Source organism: Jaculus jaculus, chromosome 4 (assembly GCF_020740685.1).
Source record: "Jaculus jaculus isolate mJacJac1 chromosome 4, mJacJac1.mat.Y.cur, whole genome shotgun sequence".
Classification (NCBI taxonomy): Eukaryota; Metazoa; Chordata; class Mammalia; order Rodentia; family Dipodidae; genus Jaculus; species Jaculus jaculus.
The window spans coordinates 107951569-107971404 of record NC_059105.1 but is presented as its reverse complement, the minus strand read 5'-3'; the positions used below and the strand labels follow the sequence as shown (position 1 = coordinate 107971404).

At 41.4% G+C, this 19836-nt stretch overlaps 1 pseudogene; it reads right to left on the bottom strand.

Moving 5' to 3' along the window:
• Positions 1–19836, bottom strand: part of LOC123460244 — a 112712-nt pseudogene that overhangs the window by 90186 nt on the left and 2690 nt on the right.

Below are 19836 nucleotides of genomic sequence, written 5' to 3'. Positions count from 1 at the left end.
TACTTGTCAATGAGACTTAGGCAGTGTGGGCACTAAATATGTCAATGAATGAAGTCTGTGCCTTACCAAAGAGTTATTTATTTCATTTAATAATGTACAAGGCAGTACTCTGGGCAAAACAATGACAGAAGTGGAATTCATCTCTGTGTCTTCTCCAGGTCACTCTTTCCTGGATCTTTCCATTTTGTAATTAAAGCATTAGAGAGTTTTCTACTGTTCCCTTTCCTCGCCTGGTAGACATGGTCATACTGAAGATTCCATAACCTTAGGGTTCATCCTTCAAGGGTATCCAAATATCTGTCTACATGCTTCCTCACTTCCTGTCCAGACAATTCATCCAACTTGCACTGTATTTTGGGAGGATTCTTCAGCCTGACGTCGTAGTAGTACATGTATTTATCATTCTGCTGAAACCTAGTCCATGTCAGGGTGTGTGGTGTCACACACCTGACTGCTTGGTAGGGCCACAGCTCATACTCCTTGGCCCTTGTAGTAGTCATCTTCTTGTTGCTGGGACAAAACACTTGACCTGAAGCAGCTTGTGGGAGGAAAGGGTTTATTTCAGTTACAGTTTCAAGAGGAAGTTTCATTACAATGGGGAAAGCATGGCAAGGACAGATAGCACGACCCATCATATCTTGTCACATCCCCTGGAAGGAAGCACCAAGAATGAGCTAGCTAGTTCTGGCAAGGGGAGCTGACCTATAAAATCCCAAGCTCCCTCCCGCCAGCGATACACCTCCTCCAGCAAGGCTCTACTTCCCAAAGGCTACATCAGATGGGGAGAGTCCATTCTCTCTAGTGAAAACTTTTTGCCTTTAATCGTGCAGCCTTTTTATTGTTTTAATATTACTGCATGAGTTGGGATACACATGTATGTTCATACCTGTGTGGCACATATATTTGTGGAAGCCAGAGGAAAACTTCAGATGTTATCCCTCAGGAATGCTGCCCACCTCTTTTTGAGATAGAGTCTCTCATTGGTCTAGAGCTCATCACTTAAGCTAGACTGGCTGGCCAGTGAGCTCTAAGGATCCTCCTGCCTCTTCCTCCCCAGCACTGTCTGGGATTATAGGAATGTACCACCATGGCTAAAATTTATGAGCACTGGGGAGAAGTCATGTCTTCACATGTACAAGGCAAATACTTGACCTACTGAGCTATTTCCCAAACTTATAGACATTTCTTGAAGAATAGAAGTTTATTATTTTATTTTATTGAGATAGAATCTCAATCTAACCCAAGCTGACCTTATAATGGAGTCCAACATACCATTTTATTTCTATTATAGCTAATGATGTGTCTCCCATCTAAGAAATTGTCTTTTAGTTTTTATTTTAGAGAGAGAGAGAGAGAGAGAAAGAAAGAGAATATTGGCACACCAGGGCCTTAGCACTCCAATCAAATGCCAGATGCTTGCGCCATCTAGTGGGCATGTGCAACCTCATGCTTGCCTCACCTTTGTGCATCTGGCTTACATGGGATCTGGAGAGTCTAACATGGGTCCTTAGGCTTCACAGGCAAGGGACTTAACTGCTAAGCCATCTCTCCAGCCCTAAAAAAAAAAAAATCTTTTTTTGTGTTTAAAAGTCTTAAAGATATTTTACACTTTAAAAATGCTTTAATTATGACCTTTATCGATTTAAGTATCCACATTCTCTCTCTCTCTGTCTCTTTCTCTCTCTCTCTCACATACACATACACACACACACACACACACACACACACACACACACACACACACACACAAATACCCATGCAGTAATTGGTTGTGTGCAATCATTTGTTGAAAAGATAGGCAACAAAAACCGCATATACCACTCTCTTTTCCCAGTTGAATTATGTTGGCATAGGCTGGAGAGATGGTTGGTAGTGGTTAAGGCACTAGCCTGTGAAGCCAAAGGACCCAGGTTCATTTCCCAAGGATCCACAAGGTCGCACATGCATTTGGAGTTCATTTATAGCAGCTTAGAGCCCTGGCATACACTCTCTATCTGCCTCTTTCTCTTTCAAATAAAATAAGTCAAAACAAAACAAAACAGAATTATCTTGGCACAATTCATATGTGCTGGCTTACTCAAATACTGGTTCTGTTCCATGGATCACCATGCCTATTGTCACAGCAATTGCAATCTAACTTGCTTGCTGCAGTTTTGACATGCATCCTGGACTCTGTTGGCTAAGCCACCCAACTTTTTTCTTTTCCAAAATTGTCCTGGTTAATCTGGATTGGCTACCTTGCTTTATCTTCCCAGCTTCTACATAAAACATCTCTCAGTTTGTTGAAATGGCTTTGACTCTGGATCATTTCACATAGAGAGGGAATATCTCCTTGCAATATGCTTTCATATTTCCTTCTTCCTATATGGCTGTGTTGTCAGATATCTTACTTCTATGTGGATTATACAATGCTATTTACATGGTGAATTGAAAAATTTGTTTTGAAGTTTTTTTAAAAGAGAAAAAAATAATATATTTGCTCATACCCTCTCTAGTGGTTCCACTCTAATGATCAGAAATCATTTTTGCACTTGTGAATAACTTCCTTTTGCTGTCAATGAATTTTCTCACTCCAAAGACCTGTGTCTCCATTTCATTGTCTTCCTCTGAAGACTTGAGCTCTGCTTTAGCCCACAGTGAACTCAATTTGATAAAAGAACCCTGAACAGAAAAGCTTCTTTGTAGGCACCTCTACAGTGTAGATCTAGGACAGCTGGAGCTCAATTTAGTGTTATCACCTGGCAGGGACAAGCAGAGTGTCTTTTGGGGGTATCCCAAGTGTTCAGTGATCTCTTTCCATTTTCAGCTGCTTAGAGTGTGTATTTCAGTGTTTTTCAGCTTATAATTTCCCTGTAGCTCTCTGACCAGTCCTATAGGTACGTACTTTCCATATCTACTTCATATTCAGTAAAACTCAAGGGGACCTTGATCCCAGGCAGAGTTCTTGAAGTCATTGGTTTTGAAGCTCCCTCCTCTCCAATACTCCTCTTTGAAATTCATTCACATAAAACCCTGAGCTCATCGCCTCTGACTGAGCCTCAACAATATGCTTCTCTCCAGCCCCTCCTTTCTCCTCCCACTGAAGCTGAACTCTTCACTATGCACTTGTTGAAGCTGAAGTCTACCCCTAGAAAGCAAGCTAAGCTTTACAAGGTGGTGACAGAGAGACATTTGTGCCCATGTGCTCGGGACATGTGTATCTGTTTCACAGAAAGGAAGAGCCAGTGATGGAGGAGACCAAGGAAGTGGCTCCCAGGTGGCTTGGGGTCCAGGAGTCTGTGTGAGCTGTGATTCCTTGGAGCTTCTTTTTCCCTCTTCACCTACACCCTGCTCATCTTGGTACTGAGTTTGAGGAGCAACCAAATATACAGGATTTATATAAGACAGGTGACTTCCAAGAATCAACACAGGCAATTTCAACAGTATGCTTGAATGCTCAAAATACTTGTCCCAGAAGTGGCTAAATGTTTTGACCATTCTAAACAGTAGGGCATTCTTGTTAGGTATGAGGCTGTTTGTATCAATGAACATGTTTGGGCATTCCATTTCTTTAGGCAGGCAGTTGAGACCAGGGTCCTCTCTGTATTGTATAGTCTGGACAGCTTTCATTGCAGGTGTTTAATCTCCATATTGCTTGAAAGTCTAATGTCTTTGGGGCAAATTAGAAGGCTTTGTCTTGTTGGCAGAAAGCATTGCATATGTACCAGTAGGATCTGAATGACTAAAGCCTTCTATTGTTGGATTTTTGCATTTTTGCTGTCATCAAGAATTTTGATGACAAAACAAAAGCTAATCCACAAAAGAAATATTTGTGTCAAAGCTTTGTATAAATGATTAGTTTCACTTAAATACAGTCAGTGACATTTAATCTGAGACTTTTCATCAGTCTGTTAGCCAATCTTAAAGCAACTAAGCAGTTTGCATATTTAGATATTGGTTTTCTGTGGAACTGAAGCCCATTATCTTAACAGATTTTTTTCACAACAATTTTTACTTATTTATTAGTATCTGTGTGTGGCTGGTAGGGGGTGTCAAGGCTTCTTGCTGCTATAAGAGAATGACAAGCAAATGTACCACTTTTGGCATCTGGCTTTACTTGGGTACTGGGGAACCAAACCCAAGGCTGATAGGCTTTGTAAGCAAATGCCTTTCACCACTGACACATCTCTCCAGCCCCTAAAAACAAAATGTATTTTATTTCTATGAAATTCTCCCAGAGATATTGTTTTTGGTCTTCCTTAATACCAGAGGCAGGTATAAGAATGGGAGCTGCTTGAGGGCATAAGGAAGCACTTATTGTCTTTCAGGAAATATTTTATTGAGCCAGGTGTGGTGGTATACGCCTTTAATCCCAGCACTTGGAAGACAGAGGTAGTAGGATTGCTGTGAGTTCGAGGCCATCCTGAGACTACATAGTGAGTTTCAGGTCAGCCTGGGCTAATGTGAAACCCGACCTCAAAAAACCAAAATAAACCTGAAATATTGTATTTATTTATTTATTATAGAGAGACAGATAGAGAAAATGGGCATGCCAGGGCCTCTAGCCACTGCAAATGAACTCCAGACACATGTGTCGCCTTGTGCATTTGGCTTACATAGGTAGTGGGGGATCGAACCTGTGTTCACAAGCAAGTGCCTTAACTGCTAAGCCATCTCGCCAGCCCTTGAATCACCTTTTATTCTCACACTCTCTACATATTTATAGCTCTTGAATGGAAAAGACTTTCTCTAAAAAAAAAAAAAAAAAAAAAGCTACTAATGCCAAAAAAAATGCTTAATATAATCAACACAAGCTATTTACATGTGAATCGTAAAGGAGAAAGAACTGATGTTTATATCCAAGTCTGACCACGACCTTGACAGAGCAGATCCGGGTATATGGGAATTAGGAAGACAAATGGGGGAAGGGGATATGCCTTGATGGGTACAAAGTGAATTAATGTTGAAATTGTGTGAAGAGCTCTGCCATTCAGTGAGGAGGCTTGTTTCTCTTTATTAATGGAAGTGGACATTCGTATTTTCCCAGTCAAATCCCAGCATTGCTGTCCTTTGCTATTCAAAGTACTGAGCCCTCCCAGATGCCAATCCCTGTGGGTGTAAGACAGGAAATGCAAAGTGGTTTTGGCCTAAATGCAAAAATGTGGGCTAGAACAGAAACTTCTCCATGGGATGACCTCCATTATTTTTATGCTGTTTTGGACAAGGTGTTGAATCATGTGTACCCTGCCTATGGAAGTTCTGATGAAGTAGCCTGTTTGGGGACTTAAAGTGACAAAGTCCTATTAATCTGATTTGAGAATGGGCAGGAATTAATTGGAGAAATTATTGGTCATAGCTAAATCTAGAGGCTCACTCAGATCTCTAGTACTCTACTCCTTACCTCCATGTGCACTCCACGTGTCCTCCATGACTTTATTGTCTCCATCCCTGCAGATCTTACTTCTAATGATGTTGACAAGGCAGTGGCCCCTGCTCAGCTTCAGCTACATTGAACCAGGGCAGAGCATACAGATGTTCACCATGAGTGGAACATAAGGTCTGTTGTCCTCTGTACCATTACTTCAGTTCTGATCCATCACATGTTTTCCATGCTCATTGATGGAACATCATTCTCATATGGTTATCCCTTAATGGTTGTGTTAGTCAGATTTCCACCGCTGTGACAAAGGATCTGAAATAAACAGCTTGTAAGGAAGTTAATTTATTTCTATCATTGCTTGATTTCACCACTTTTGTGCCTGCTGCAAGGCAGAACATCATTTTGGGGAGTACATGGTAGAGAAAACTTCTCTCCTCATAGAGACCTAGGAACAAAGTTATAAGAAGGGGTTGAGTTCCCAACATCCCTTTCAGGGGCATGTCTCTAGTCACCGACCTTCTACAAACCCCCAACTCTAAAGGTTTTACCTTCTCCCAATAGCACATAGGCTAGTGACAAAGCTTTTAATACATAGACCCCTGGGGAGCACTTAGCTAAATTTTTTATTTTTAGTTATTTATTTGAGAGCAGCAGACAGAAACAGAAAGAGGGAGAGGGAAAGAGAGAATGGGTGTGCCAGGGCCTCCAGCCACTGCAAACGAACCCTCAGAGGCATGTGTCACCTTGTGCATCTGGCTAATGTGGGTCCTGGAGAATTGAGCCCCAAACCAGGGTCCTTAGGCCTCACAGGCAAGTGTTTAACTGGTAAGCCATCTTTCCAGCCCCTTAGCTAAATTTTAGTAGTAGTTTTAAACAAAGAAAATGGCAGGCAATGTTCTATCCCACTGTATTGGCTGCGTTTTCTTCACTGTAACAGAAAGTTTAATGGGGGGTATATTTGAGCATATCGTTTTGGGATAAATCAGCCCAATATGGCAAGGAAAGCATGATGACTTGCAGCTTTGTCTATGATGACATGAGCTTGTGGCACAACTTGTTATATCCCAGAGGACCAGAGGCAGGGCCAGGCCGTAACCTTAAAGCTTGCCACTAATGGCCTAGATCTCCTAAGTAGGTCCTAAGTCCTAAAAGTTTCACACTTCCAAAACAGTGCTACCAGATGAGGAGCCAGTATTCAAACACATGAGCCTATAGAAGACATTTCAGATTCTAACTCTACTCCCACCTACAATGCCCTCTGGATAGAAAAATGAAATTTGTGGGTTTGGCTACATTTGGCTTTCCATCATCTTGTAAAGCAGAGACATCAAGCAGTGCATATAAAAACTAAAGTGAGGTAGGTGTGGTGGCACACGCCTTTAATCCCAGCACTCGGGAGGCAGAAGTAGGAGGATCGCTGTGAGTTCAACGCCACCCTGAGACTACATAGTAAATTCCAGGTTCGCCTGGGCTAGAGTGAGACCCTAGCTCGAAAAACAAACAAGTAAACAAAAACCTAAACTACATGTTTGCTGAGGGCAAGACTCATTTCAGTTCCTTTAACACTGTCCTTCACACATAGATTCTCCACAAGTGCTTAGAAATTCAGCTTCGGCAGCACTGCCGATACTGAGTTGCGAAATCGATGGCAACTGCTACAGCCTCAGTGTCCACGGCAGTGACAGGAAACAGTGGTTCAACACAATGACAAACACGAGTGTGGCCACGCCTTAGTACGTAAGAACGCATGGAGTGCATCATACTGAGAGACCAGTGTGTCCCAGACAGGCCAGGACTGGAAGGTCTCCAAGACAGTCTGGAGCTGTGAACATGAGCCAAACACCTTGCTGAAGTCTGGAATGTGTTTGTGGTTTGATTATTGTGCTATTCTTGGAATTTTATTGAGTTCCTTTGATTTGAAGTTCTCATGATCTTATATTAAACTACACATTATCATAAAAGTAAAATTTAAATACATGAAGACCTCTATAAAAACAAGACAATGCAATTACATGAAAATTCACTAAATCCAAGTTGCTAAAAAATTGTCTGTTAACAGAAGATGCATACTTTCACATATTAACAATGCTGCCACCTTGGGGCTGCAGTGTAGACAGGTTGGTGGTGTGCTTGCCTACCACGCATAAGGCCCTGGGTCCCAGCACTGCATGAAGCAGACATAGTGCTACAGGCCTATAACCCCAATATTTGAAGGTTGAGGCAGGAGGACTAGAAGCTCAAGGTCATCTGAAGCTTCATATAAGTTTGAGGTCAACCTGGCCAACATGAGACCCAGTCTCAAAAACAAAAACCAATCACCACCATCACTGTCACATGGACCTCTCGCTTTGCTACAAGCTGCCACGGGGGCTCACTTGGTTGTGGACACTCCTGCTTGGAAGCAGATTCAGGCCCTTTTCATTCATTTGGCCTACAGAGGTGATATAGAAGATTTACAAGGTGAGATCTGGAGGTGGTCTTCAGGATAATTGGAAGCATTCCACTGAGAAGACTTGTGGGGTACCAGCATCTTGTTTGTTTATGTGATCACTCTCCCCCAAGCCTCCCACCACTGCCACCTTCCAGGAGGTAACACAGACAAAAGCATCCCTCAGAAGAGTCGGTGAGGGTTTGAACTTTCAGACTCCAAAACTGGGCTAATAAGCCCATTTTGTTCAACAAAGTTAGCCTGAAGCAGGTACATTACCATCATGATGAAAACAAAACAGACTACTACAATTGCTATTACTTCTCCTGCCTTTGGTTGAGAACCTGCTGGCTCTTACTGGACTTCCCATGCTGCTCATCTTCTGTGTGCATCCTTCCCTTCTGCTCACCCTCTGTGTGCATCCTTCCCTTCTGCTCACCCTCTGTGTGCATCCTTCCCTTCTGCTCACCCTCTGTGTGCATCCTTCCCTTCTGCTCACCCTCTGTGTGCATCCTTCCCTTCTGCTCACCCTCTGTGTGCATCCTTCCCTTCTGCTCACCCTCTGTGTGCATCCTTCCCTTCTGCTCACCCTCTGTGTGCATCCTTCCCTTCTGCTCACCCTCTGTGTGCATCCTTCCCTTCTGCTCACCCTCTGTGTGCATCCTTCCCTTCTGCTCACCCTCTGTGTGCATCCTTCCCTTCTGCTCACCCTCTGTGTGCATCCTTCCCTTCTGCTCACCCTCTGTGTGCATCCTTCCCTTCTGCTCACCCTCTGTGTGCATCCTTCCCTTCTGCTCACCCTCTGTGTGCATCCTTCCCTTCTGCTCATCCTCTGTGTGCATCTTTCCCTTCTGCTCATCCTCTGCGTACATTCTTACCTGCGCTCATCCTCTTTTTGCATTCTTCCTACGAGTCTGCTCCAACATGTTCTTCACAGGCTGTGACTTGCATTGGCCCATGGTGTCTCTCATGTCAGAGCTAGGTCAGTCTACGCCACCTCTGGCTGCAGTATAAGTCATCCCAAATAGTGAAGAGTATGAATAACGACAAGTCATTTTTCCTCTTAAGTTCCCTCAGCTGGGTAGTACAGCTGGCAGATTTTGCTGCTGGACTTCCTTGAATTCCGTCCAGCAGTGTCCTCAGGTGGAGCTTGTCTGGAACAGAAGTTCCAATGACTTTCATCTGGAAGGATGGTGGAACTTCTTATGGCAGTGGCCTTTTGAGAAAGGAGGAAGATTACTGTTTATATTCTTGGGCCTCAGGCCGGGAGGTTTCAAGACATGACAGTATGGTACATTTACAGGTTGGAATTTCATTTGCCTCTAAAGAAAACTAAAATTATGACATTTACAGAAAAAATGGGTCGGTTTGGAGATGATTATACTGGGTCGTAAAAACCAGACTCAGAAAACTCTCTCTCATATATGGATCCCAGTTTTACATTTTTAGTATGTATTTAATTTTGAGTGCAAGCCAGTAGAGGCCAGGAAGCTAGAAATGGGACCATCAGAGGGAGGGGAAGGGAGTACTTAAGGGGAAGGGAGAAATAGAGGAGGGGATATTGGAGGTAGAAAGGTTTAAGTGAGGGTAAGAATGTGGGCATGGGAAGAAGAAGGTGGGGGCATGGGTTAACAAAAACTAAGGATGTATGGAAAAGGTATATGAGAACCCACTATCTTGAAAACTAATTAAAAATGGAATATAACAGAGTTTGGGTCTAGGGCGATAGCTCAGTGGTTAAAAGTGTTTGTTTCCAAAATGTGCTGACCTGAGTCCAATGCCCCAGTATCTATATAAGGCACAATGCAAATGTCATGGGCATCTGTGATCCTAATGTGCCTACAGCAATGGAAGGCAGAGCCAGTAGAATCTGAAGCTTGCAGACCAACTAGACTGTTCTCATATATATTCATCAGCATGACCCTGTGTCAAAGAAGGTAGAAAAGGAACACAGACACCTTAAAGTTGTGTATGTGTGTGCACATGCACCCCCCCACACACATATACACAATTAAAAAATAATTTGAATCGTGGTACCATACATGAGTGAATAATGCTGTTCCCAGCAACCATGGGTATTAAACAAGAATCCCAATGCCAGGATTGGGACTCCTTCCTATGTCTTGTTGATCAGGGACATTTCCTGGAGATCCCAGAATCATACAGGTTTTTGCAACCTATCATGGTTGTCAAGTAGAACTATATAGTAAGATCCTATTTCTGAAGACACCACATGCTATAGCTGCAGGACGCAGAGAAATCAAGCTGTAACTATTCTAGAATTTTCTTCCCTGCAGACTAACTTTCATAGTGCTAGTAGTTGTTAGACAGGCTGCTCTAGGAGAAAATTCATCAACATTCCTACTCAGTGATAGACCCTGCATGCTACTTGCTAACCAGCCAGGCAACATGTGCTCAGTGGTGTAACACTGGCATGACTGTTATGGGGTGACCAACTGCTTTCTGGATTTGAGTTCACTCCACAGGAGGGCATTCATGTTTGCTACTGAAAATGTCATCCAAAAACTGTGGTTATGGGGGCTGGAGAGATGGCTTAGTGGTTAAGGCAATTATCTGTGAAGCCAAAGGACCTTGATTCAATTTCTCAGGACCCATGTGAGCCAGATGCACAAGGTGGTTCATGCATTTGGAGTTCGTTTGCAGAGGCTGGAAGCCCTGATATACCAATTTTCTTTCTGTCCCTGTCTCTCTGCCTTTTTCCCTAGCTCAAATAGATAAGTAAATAAATAAAATTAAATATTAAAAAAACAACATATGGCTATGGCGGTCATTCATAGGCCCTAGCAGGGAAGCTATTACTGCTGTTTGGCTAAATGCATGTTGTGCCCATAAAACTGTCTTCAAAATATTACTTATGTCCATAAATTAGTGCTCCTTTCTGGTTTTGTCAGAGAATTTTTTCTTTGCAGTGGGTAGTGACTCAAAACTTATTAAAGTGCTGAATATAAGGGACTGTTGAATGCTCAACCTCAAATGGCACATCTGTATCACACCCTCCAAGACTCAGGGAACATTGTGGAAAAGGGGCAGAAAAAAATGTAAAAGCTGGAAGATAGAGAGGAGTTCTGTGGAATGCTGCCTTCCAAACATGACATGCCCATCGAACTCATGAACTCGCAATAATGGTTGTTACACACACAAGGCTTGCACAAGATTGAGCCTGTTCCATCATGGATGCTGAAGAGGCTTACGAAACCCTCATCTCCCCTGAGGAGTACTCGGCAGCTCATGGCTGCTGGGGGAAGGGGACAGATTTTGTTCCGTGGTATACCCACTGGTAAGGTGTCCATGTGCTACTAGATAAGCTCCTACCCATGCTCATGCAGGCAACCTTGATAACACTCAGTGGATCACAAAACAAGACATCACAGTAGAAGTGGATCTACTGGCCTGAGCATGGTGATGCACACTTTAAACCTAGCATTTGACAAGCAGAGGCAGGAGGATAACCTTGAATTCAATACTAGCCTGAGATGACAGAGTGAGTTCCAGACCAGCCTGGGCTAAAGTGAGACCCTACCTCAAAATAAATAAATAAATAAAATGAATCTATTGCATTCTGCAAATAGGGCTAGAAGTCATTTTCTTTGATAAACCAGCTATCATTTTAGCTTTGAGACCATGTGATCATTGTCACAGCTACTCAACTGGACCATTATAGCCTAAAAATAGCCACAGATGATGATACTTAAAGGAGGGAACCTAGACATGCTCCAATAGAACTTTATTTATAGAATTGGGCAGTGGGCTAGACTTTACCTGAAGTCTATAGTGTGCCTATTCTTCTATCTGTCAAAGTAGCCATAAGGCAGCTCAGAGTTTAGGAGGAGGAATGAGATGTGCACATGATAAGGAGATGAACTGATAGTGGCTACTGTGGCAGCATAGGACACAAGGTCCTTGGACGTGTTAATCAAGGGCAGTGGGGCAGGCAGAGCTCATCATGCTGCTGAGGGCTAATGCAGTTGTAACTCACTGTGTTCCTGGAGACAGGGCTTTGCAAGGAGAAAGGGCTGGCTTTTTGGCATCCTCATTAGCTTAGCTGAGTTCAGGGCTAAGGAAAGGCACCATGCCAAAAAGAAGCATTAGCCACTGAGGCAGCATGTGTAGCCTTTCCCCAGCCTATCACAGCCTGACAGCTTACCCCAGGTGACATTCACCTTGGTGCAGGTGCTTGCTGTGGAGGTACAGGTGGGCTCTTCCACTGATGGAGTGTAAAGACGTGATTTTCAGGAGCCTCTGCTCAGCCTCTTGTTCCCGAAATGACTGTTGATAAGCTGCCAGCCCCTGTAATGCAGAGACCCATAGGTTTATGTGTTTCTTGTGCCTCATCTGGTGCTTCATACAAGGTAACTATTAATACATATTCATAAATGGATAAATGGCATCATATATCCTCATTGTCATTATAGAAGTCTAAAAAGGCAGATAAATAAAAACTACCATGTGACCCAACCATCACCTGCCTACAGACTCACTGAAGAAACATGAAAATATATACATACACAGACAAATGTTCATGCAATTTTATTTATAAAACTAAAACATAGACATTAATTGATGATTAGATAGACAAATAAATCGTGCTATGTCCATTCATTGGAACCATCAATCCAACTCATGGAGATAAGGAAGACATGGGGCTGGAGAGATAGTTCGACAGTTAAAGATGCTTGCTTGTAAAACCTGTCAGTCAAGGTTCAGTTCCTCAGGACCCAGATAAAAATGGCTGTAAAGCGGTACATGCATGTGCTATCCCAAAATACACAGGAGAATCCAAAACTTGCTGGCCAACAAACATGATGTTTCTTGGCAGTATGGTAGTTCATTTGCAATTGCAAGAGACTCTCTCTCCAAGAAAGTGGAACATAGACACCTCTAAACTATCCTCTGACCTCCACATTCACATTGTGGCATGTTGGTACACTCACACACTAAATATAAATAAATAAATATTTTAAAAGAAAGAAGGAAAGAATGATATGACTGATAAAAGTGGGACAAGTCTGGGGAAATATTATATAAGGAAGCCCAAGACAAAAAGAGACCACCCAGTCTGGAATTCCAGGAAAGGCAAAGCTATAATGGTAGGAAGCAAGTCAGCATCCTACCAGAATGCCAAGGGCAGAGAGAGGGGAAGTGGAAGGATTGCAAGGAGAAATGAGGGTCCAATTGGGGGTGGGTATCTGTCTCCTAACTGTTGCAACTGCAGCTGCAAACATTTGTTGAATTACAGTGCACGTATGTGAAGTTATTTCAGTAAGTCATTGGAAAACATAGAGTGCATTACACAAGCTTGGAACAGTTGGGAAACATGGGGAATGTTATATCCAAGTATTTCCTGCATGATAGAGAATCAGGCTCCCTAAGGCCTGGGTTTCCCACACTGGAGTTTGAGCAACTGCTGCCCATGTGCCATCTGGATAGAAGGAAGAAAGGCAACCCTGTTCCCTTGTGGTTGCAAGGGACTCCCTGAGGCAGCTGTCACTTGGAGTTCCCTTTCTCATGGGACCCTCTAGAAACAAGATGATTAGAAAGGATTTCTGGGGGTGAACCTGTGATACACTCCTCTGCCCCTGGAACTGGAGTGTCTCCAGCAGCCAGGGCTACTCTGCCACTTCCTCCATCAACAGAAACCTCTCCAAGAATGAGAGACACCAGAGAGGCAGTGAGCAGTGACTCAGCAGCAAATATTCACAGCCTGGCACCTCGCACAAGTGCGACATGAAACACGACTACCTCACTCAGAACACGCAGGCAGAAAAACACATAAAGACAACACTTCACAAAGAAATTCTTGAACTATTTGAAGTCATAGGGGATTGATATGTAAGGAATTATAACCACCAATGGGGAAAAAAGTTTCCCGTGTAAATATTCTGGATGAGAGTCTTTTCTTTTTTCCAAAGAGATTTTATCTTTTTGGGGGGCTGGAGAGATGGCTTAGTGGTTAAAGTGTTTGCCTGTGAAGCCTAAGGAACTAGGTTCGATCCTCCAGATCCCATGTAAGCAAGATGCACATGGTGGCACAGGTGTCTGGGCTTTGCAGTGGCTAGAGTTCCTGGCACACCCATCATATTCTCATTCTCTCTCATGTGTACTCTCCCTCGCTCTCTCTCTGTCTCTGTCTCAAATAAATAAATAAATAATAAAATATTTTTTTAAAAAAGAGATTTTATCTTTTTTTAATTTAATTTAATTTTTATTGACAACTTCCATAATTGTAGACAATAACCCATGGTAATTTCCTCCCTCCCCCACATTTCCCTTTGAAACTCCACTCTCAATCATACACTTTCCCCCTCTCAATCTGTCTCTCTTTTATGCTGATGTCATCATCTTTTCCTCCTATTATGATGGTCTTGTGTAGGTAGTGTCAGGCACTGCTAGGTCATGGATATCCAGACTATTTTGTGTCTGGAGGAGCACACTGTAAGGAGTCCTACCCTTCTGTTGGCTCTTACATTCTTTCTGCCACCTCTTCCACAATGGACCCTGAGCCTTGGAAGGCATGATAGAGATGTTTCAGTGCTGTGCACTCCTTTGTCACTTCTTCTCAGCACCATGGTGCCTTCAGAGGTCACTGCCATTTGAAAAGAGAAGCTTCTCTAACCAAAAGTGAGAGTAGCATTAATATGTAGGCATGAACATTAATGGAAGTGCTTACTGGGCTGTTTGATGAGCATAGTATATACATTCAGCCATATAGCAGCAGATGTTGCACCCCTAGGGCTCATGACTACTCCTGTCATAGGTTTTCAGTATCAAGGATACATTCCCTCCCATGAAGCGGGCCTCCAGTCCAATTAGAGACCAGCTGGACTCCCCCATAACAGACATACCACTATTGTACCCATTGACTCATTTGGCCTGGCCGGCCAAATTTAAGGTTTGCAGTGTCCACTGTTGTTTTTCTCCACTGGTGATTTCTCTATCTCCCATTGAACTGCATGCCACATAACTTTTTCCAGCTTTTTGTCAGCTGGTCTACATGGAGGGGATTTTCAGCTCAGCTTGAGCAGGATTTCTCAGTGACCTTGCAGCCCAAGTATGTGGAGTCGTCAGCAATAGGGTCTTACCATCTATTCCTGGTGGGAAACCAAGAACTTCTGCAAATGCCTGTAATGTTTTGGGGGTATCAGTGACCTCCCTGGCCAACCACTCACTGGAAGGTATCCCATCCCTGGCACTGAAAATTTTCTAGTAACATTTTCCAAAAAAAGTAGGATTCCATATGACTTACTTATACTCTCCTAGATTTTTATTAGCCCTTCCTCCACCTTTCCTTTGCTCAATCTCTTCCTTTACTTAGGCCTTTTCACCCCCATTAATCTGTTCTTCTACTGACTTATATACAATACTGTCTATTAAGTGCCCATTCCCTTTCTATTCCCTTTATATCTCCTTTCTAGCTTGCTAGTCTCTGATGAGTTTTATTCCTACTCACATAGAAGTCCAGTCATTTGTAGCTAGGATCCACATATAAGAAAGAACATGTGATAGTTGACTTTCTAGGCCTGGGTTACCTTACTAATTATAATCCTTTTCAGATCCATCCATTTTCTTGCAAATTTCATTTTTCTTTACTGCTGAGTAGAACTCCATTGTATAAATGTGCCACATCTTCATTATCCACTCATCAGTTGAGGGACATCTAGGTTGGTTCCATTTCCTAGCTATTGTGAATAGGGCAGCAATAAACATGGTTGAGCAAGTCTCTCTAAGATAGTGAGACCAGTCCTTAGGATATATGCCTACGAGTGCTATAGCTGGGTCATATGATAAATCTATTTTTACCTGTCTCAGGAACCTCCACACTGATTTCCACAATGGCTGGACCAGATTGCATTCCTACCAACAGTGTAAAATGGTTCCTCTTTCTTCACATCCTCACCAGCATTTATGGTCATTTGCTTTCATGACAGTAGCTAATCTGACAGGAATGAGATGGAATCTCAATGTAGCTTTAATCTGCATTTCCCTGATGGCTAGTGGTGTAGAATATATACACACTTTTTTTTTTTCAAGGTTGGGTCTCACTCTAGTCCAGCCTGGCCTGGAATTCATTCTGTTTTCTCAGGAAGGCCTTAAACTCATGGCAATCCTCCTATCTCTGCCTCCCCAGTGCTGGGATTAAAGGTGTGTATCACCACGCATGGTGAACATTTTTTTTTAAATGTTTATATTCCATCTGTATTTCTTGTTTTAAGAACTCTCTATTTTGTTCCATAGCCCATTTTTAACTGGGTTGCTCAATTTCTTATTATTTAGTTTTTTGAGTTCTTTGCATATTTTGGATATTAATTCTCTGTCAGAAGTGTAGCTGGCAAAGATTTTCACCTATTCTGTAGGTTGTATCTTTGCTGGATTCAGTGTCCTTTGCTGTATAAAAGCTTTGTAATTTCATGAGGTCTCAGCAGTTGACCCATGGTTTCATTTCCTAAGCAATTAGGGTTATATTCAGAAAGTCTTTTCCAAGACCAACATGTAAAGGAATTCCCCTACTTTTCTTTTATATTTTTATTTATTTATTTGACAGAGAAAGAGAGAAAGAGAGAGAGAATGGGTGCTCCAGGGCCTCCAGCCATTGTAAATGAACTCCAGATGCATGTGCCTCCTTGTGCATCTGGCTAACTTGGGTCCTGGGAATCGAACCTGGGTCCTTTGGCTTTGCAGACAAATGCCTTAACTGCTAAGCCATCACTCCATCCCTCCCCTACTTTTTCCTCTAGCAGTTTCAGACTTTTTGGTCAGATATTGAGGTCATTTATCCATTTGGACTTGTACATGGAGAGAGATAAGCTCTATTTTCCCCCTCTACAGATACAAATCCAGTTTTCCCAGCACCATTTGTCTTTTCTCCAATGAGTAATTTTGGCATTTTTGTCAAAGATCAGGTGGCTATAGCTACCCGGACTTATATCTGGGTCCTCTATTCTGTTGCATTGATTTACATGTCTATTTTTGTGCCAATACATTGCTGTTTTTGTTACTATGGCTCTGTAATATAGCTTAAAATCAGGTATGGTGATACTGCCAACCTTATCTTTGTTGATCAAAACTGCTTTATATATTCAAGTTTTTTTGTGATTTCAAATGAAGTTTTGGATTGTTTTTTCTATTTGTGTGAGGAATACCATTGGAGTTTTGATGAGGATTGTATTAAATGTATAGATTCCTTTCGGTAAGATTTCCATTTTCACAATTTTGATTCTTCCAATCCAAGAACAAGGGATGTCTTTCCATTTCCTAGTGTCTTCTGAACTTCCTCGCTTGAGTGTTTTTAAAGTTTTTATTGTAGAGATCCTTCACTTCCTTCATTAGGTTTAAGCCAAGGTACTTTATTTATTTTTTGATGCAATTGTGAATGGGAGTTATTCCCTGATTTCAACCACTTTTTTTTTTTCCCTCTAAGTGTTTGTTGTTAGCATAAAGGAAGGCTTCTGATTTATTTGTGTTCATTTTGTATGCTGCTACATGGCTATAAATGTTTATCAGCTCTAACAGTTTGCTAGTAGAACCTTTAAGGCTTTTTATGTATAGAACCATATCATCCGTACATAATGATAACTTGATCTCTTCCTTTCCAACTTGTCACTTGCCTTATTGCTGTGCCTAAGACTTCCAGTACTATATTAAATAAAAATGGGGACAGTGGACATCCTTGTCTTGTTCCTGATTTTAGTGGAAAAGCTTCAAGTTTTTCTCCATTTAGTGTTATCTTGGCTGTAGGTTTTTCATAAATAGCCTTTATTATGTTGTGATATGTTCCTTCTATTCTTAGTTGAAGGGATGTTGGAGTTTGTCAAATGCTTTTTCTGTATCTAATGAGGTGATCATGTGATTTTTGTTCTTCAGTCCATTTATATAATGTGTATGTTGAACTATCCCTGTGTCTCTGGATAAAGCCTACTTGGTCAGGGTGAATGGTCTTTCAGATATATTTTTGGATTATGTTTGAAAATATTTTGTTGAGAGTTCTTGCATCTATGTTCATGAGAAAGACTGTTCTGTAATTTTCTTTTTTTGTTCTATCTTTTCCTGGTACTGGTATGAGGGTGATGCTGGCTTCATAGAAGGAGTTTTGTAGTATTCCTTCCTTTTCTATTTTATGGAAATGTTTGACAGGCACTGGTGTTAGTTCTTCCCTGAAGGTCTTGTAAAATTCATCAGTGAATCCATCTGGACCTAGACTTTTTTTAGTTGGGGATTTTTTTTATAACTGCTTGGATCCTCATACTTGTTATAGGTCTATTTAAGTTGTTAATCTCATCTTGATCTAATCTTGGTAGGCCACATACAACAAGGAAATCATCCATTTCATTAAGATTTCCAAACTTAGTACAGTATATGTTCTTACTATATGTCCCTATGATTTTTTTTAAATATCTCTGGCATCTGTTGTGATAGTGCCTTTTTCATTTCTAATTTTATTAATTTGTATCTCCTCTCTTTCTTTTGGTCAGATTTGCTAAGGGTTTATCAATCTTCTTTATCCTTTCAAAAGACCAACTCTGTTTCATTAATTCTCTGGATTGGTGTTTTTTGAATTTGTATTTCATTAATTTCTGCGCTAATATTTATTGTTTCTTGCCATTTATTGATTTTTGGTTTGCCTTGTTCTTCTTTTTACAAGGCCTTAAGGTGGAAGTATTAAATTGTTTACTTGTGACCTTTCTAAATTCTTAATGTATACACTTAAAGCTATAAATTTCTCTCTTAGGATTGCCTTCATTGTGTCCCAAAGGTTTTGGTATGTTGTTTTCTCATTATCATGTTATTATATGAATTTTTTTTTTAGTTCCTTCTTCATTGACACATTCATCATTTAGTAGTGCATTGTTAGTTTCCATGATTTTCTTTTTTTTTTATTTTTTTTTTGGTTTATTTTTATTTATTTATTTGGGAGCGACAGACAGAGAAAGAAGCAGAGAGAGAGAGAGAGAGAGAATGGGCACACCAGGGCTTCCAGCCACTGCAGACAAATTCCAGATGCATGTGCCCCCTTGGGCATCTGGCTAACGTGGGTCCTGGGGAATCGAGCCTCGAACAGGGGTCCTTAGGCTTCACAGGCAAACTCTTAACTGCTAAGCCATCTCTCCAGCCCCTCCATGATTTTCTATAAGCTCTATAGCTTTTCTTGTTGTTGATTTGTAGTTTGATCCCATGGTGATCAAATAAAGTGCAAGGAATTATTTCAATTTTCCTGTATTTGTCAAGATTTGCTTTGTTTCTTAATATATGGTCTATTTTAGAGAATGTTCCATGTGCTGCTGAAAAGAATGCGTATTCTGCAGCATTTGGATGAGATTTCCAGTAGATATCTGTTAGGTCCATTTGTTCTATGACCTCATTTAATCCAGATGCATCTCTGTTTATTTTTTGCCTGGATGATGTGTCAATTGATGAGAGTGGGGTGTGGAATTTACCCATTACAACTGTGTTTGGTGTTATTTGTGACCTTAGTTCTAATAGCATTTGTTTGATGAAATTTGGAGTCTCCAAGTTAGGTGCATGTATGTTTAGGATTGTAATGTCCTCCTGTTGGAGTGTTTCTTTAATTAATATAAAGTAACTGTCCTTATTATTCCTAATTAATGTTGGTCTGAAGTCTACCCTGTCAAATATTAGGATAGCAGTCCCTGCTTATTTTTAGACCATTTTCTTGAAACACCATTTTCCAACTTTTCTCCCTAAGATAGTATTCATCCTTTGTAGAGAGGTGAATTTCTTGGAGGCAACAAATTGAAGGATCCTGCTTTTTAACCCAGTCTGCAAAAAAGTGGGCCTAGGTGTCATGTTTCCCTGCTTTGTGAGTATTCAAGTAGGTGGAGTGGAACAAAATACAAGCAAATTGTAAAATTTAACTAAATGATGTACACATTCAATGAAAAACAGCACAGAGTATTTATGCAAAAGTAGGTATTATGACAATCAGACCCTCTAACAAAGTCACAGTCCCTAATAATGTGAGTTACCCCACACGTTTAATCCTGTCAATGGGAGGCTGAAATTTCTGGTTTGTAGA